This window comes from Moschus berezovskii, chromosome 4 (assembly GCF_049115385.1).
Source record: "Moschus berezovskii isolate FMDL1 chromosome 4, NW_MosBer_1.0, whole genome shotgun sequence".
NCBI classification, from domain to species: domain Eukaryota; kingdom Metazoa; phylum Chordata; class Mammalia; order Artiodactyla; family Moschidae; genus Moschus; species Moschus berezovskii.
In genome coordinates, this window is record NC_142463.1 from 19,909,760 (window position 1) to 19,912,414 (window position 2,655).

The 2,655-nt window shown below is 46.7% G+C and overlaps 1 pseudogene; it reads left to right on the top strand.

The window, feature by feature from the left end:
* Nucleotides 1-1,491: 1,491 nt before the first annotated feature.
* Nucleotides 1,492-1,871, top strand: LOC148778005 (small ribosomal subunit protein uS8 pseudogene; annotated as a pseudogene).
* The last annotated feature ends 784 nt before the right edge of the window (nt 1,872-2,655 follow it).

Consider the following 2,655-nt stretch of genomic DNA (forward strand, 5'->3'; position numbering starts at 1 on the left):
CCTCCCGCCCCATCAGAGAGCACCCTCCATGTTTCTCACTCCTGCACCTCCCCCCACCTTCTCATAACCAGCCACTTCCTCACTCTTCTCTCTCTTCGCTCACTACCCGGGCCTAGCCCAAGAGCTCTCTCCCTTGCGGGCCTTCCTGTTTCTCATACCTCCCTTTTCCTACCTCATCTCTCTTCTCCAATGAGGAGATAGGTATTTAGAAGAGGTATATCTATAGGCCTCAGAAAGGAAGTTCCAGAGAATGCAATGGAATGACTGAGAAGCGAATGCAAGCAGGAAGGGCTGCGTCAGTGGAGCGGACCCAGGGAAGGACCTGTATGGAACAGATGGAAGAAGAGTCAGAAAGGCGGGGTGACCCCAGTGAGTGGGATTCAGCCTGAGAGTCTCTTGGAGGAGGAAGCATTAACCCTGACACTTTTCTCCCCAGAGCAGTGCTGTTCTTGTCCTACCCTAGGACCTTAGGTGAATCCCTCATTCCACGTGTCTGGAAGAAGTAATTGAACCAGAATTATCTGTCTTTCTCACTGATAAACGTGCCAGGTCTGTCACTTTGAAGAGAGGGTCCTCTAGTTTCCAGCCTTCCCTGATCTTACAGCATCATCTTGACTGTATCTGGGAAGTAGGAGATACGAATATTCTGCTTCTTATCTATAAAACACTGGCTCTCTGGCTGTAGACCTAATTTAGATGATAATCTCCTAGAACCATGTCTAGCGGTGCTGCGTAGGAAAAAGCATAAACCATGGTGTCAGGTAGACATAGATTCTATTTTCAGCTCTGCCACTTACCAGTCACATGACTTTGAGGAAGTCATTAACCTCTCTGAGCCTCAATGTCCTCATGGGGATTGAAGTCCCCACCTCATAGATCATAGACAGATTTTTATTTATTTTTTACTTGGCGGCACCAGGTCTTAGTTGCAGCATGTAGGATCTAGTTCCCTGATCAAGGATCAAACTCGGGCTCCCTGCATTAGGAGTGCGGAGTTTTAGATACCATATTACCAGGGACGTCCCGGTTATAGGAAGAATTAAATGAGATGATGTATGAAAGACTCACAGCTGGGAGGACTGAGACTGAGCCAGTTTGTTCACCATTTGTAGTTCAATGTTCGGCACAGAGCATGCTCTCAATAAATATTTGTTATAATTGAACGAATGAGTAGGTACCTAACAAACTGTAGCCAGGTATCCCTTTGTCTGGGCTGATTCTGGCTGACTGCAATGACACTTTTCCCTGACATATTCTGAAAAAACTCACTACATTGAATCCAGAGATAGCACACTAGTCTAATGTGAGTGGGAGATTGCATCATGTCCCAGCAGGTTAAAAGGGGCTGGTGTGAAACAAAAGTTTCAATAATATTGATTGTGCCCATTGAGGAGTTTAATATAGTGCTTCTCAAATCTTAATGTGCCTCCAAATCACCTGGGGATCTTGTTAAAAAGCAGGTTCTGTCTGCCATCTTTCTGTGCTGTCATAATGGTGCACACAAATGTCCTGACTGATATTCTCAAGAGCATCAACAATGCCAAAAAGATATGTTCTTATTAGCCTGTACTCCAAAGCCAATATCCAGTGTCTAACTGTGACGATGGAGCATGATTAAATTGGCCAATCTGAAGTCACTGATGATCACAGAGCTGGGAAAATTGTTGTGAACTTCACAGGCAAGTTACACAAGTGTGGAGATCAGACCCAGATTTGATGTACAACTCAAAGATCTAGAAAAATGGCAGAATAACCTGATCCCATCCTGTCACTTTGGTTTCATTATACTGATAACCTTAGCTGGCATCAGGGACCACAAAGAAGCAAGATGAAAACACACAGGAGGGAAAATCTTGGGCTTCTTTTTCTAGGGGTATAATGTGTGTGTGCTCAGTTGCTCAGTCGTGTCCGATTCTTTGTGACCCCATGGAAGTGTAGCCCACCAGGCTCCTCTGTCCATGGGATACTCCAGGTAAAAATACTGGAGTGGATTGCCATCTCCTCCTCCAGGGGATCTTCCCACAGGGATGAACCCACATCTCCTGTGTCTCCTGCGTTGGTAGGCGGATTCTTTACCACTGCGCCACCTGGGAAGTAATACATGCACGCAAAGAAAATGCCTCACCGGGGAAAAAAAGAACAGGTTCTGACTCAGCACTTGCAAGTGGAGATCTGACAAGCTGCTGGGTGATGCTGAGACCGCTGGCTTGTGAATCTCATTTTGAGTCAGTTCAGTTCAGTTCAGTCGCTCAGTCGTGTCCGACTCTTTGCGACCCCACGAATCACAACAAGCCAGGCCTCCCTGTCCATCACCAACTCCCGGAGTTCACTCAAACTCATGTCCATCCAGTCGGTGATGCCATCCAGCCATCTCATTCTCTGTCGTCCCCGTCTCCTCCCGCCCCCAATCCTTCCCAGCATCAGAGTCTTTTCCAGTGAGTCAACTTGTCGCATGAGGTGGCCAAAGTATTAGAGTTTCAGCTTTAGCATCAGTCCTTCCAAGAACACCCAGGATCGATCTCCTTTAGAATGGACTGGTTGGATCTCCTTGCAGTCCAAGGGACTCTCAAGCGTCTTCTCCAGCACCACAGTTCAAAAGCATCAATTCTTCGGCGATCAGCTTTCTTCACAGTCCAACTCTCACATCCATACATG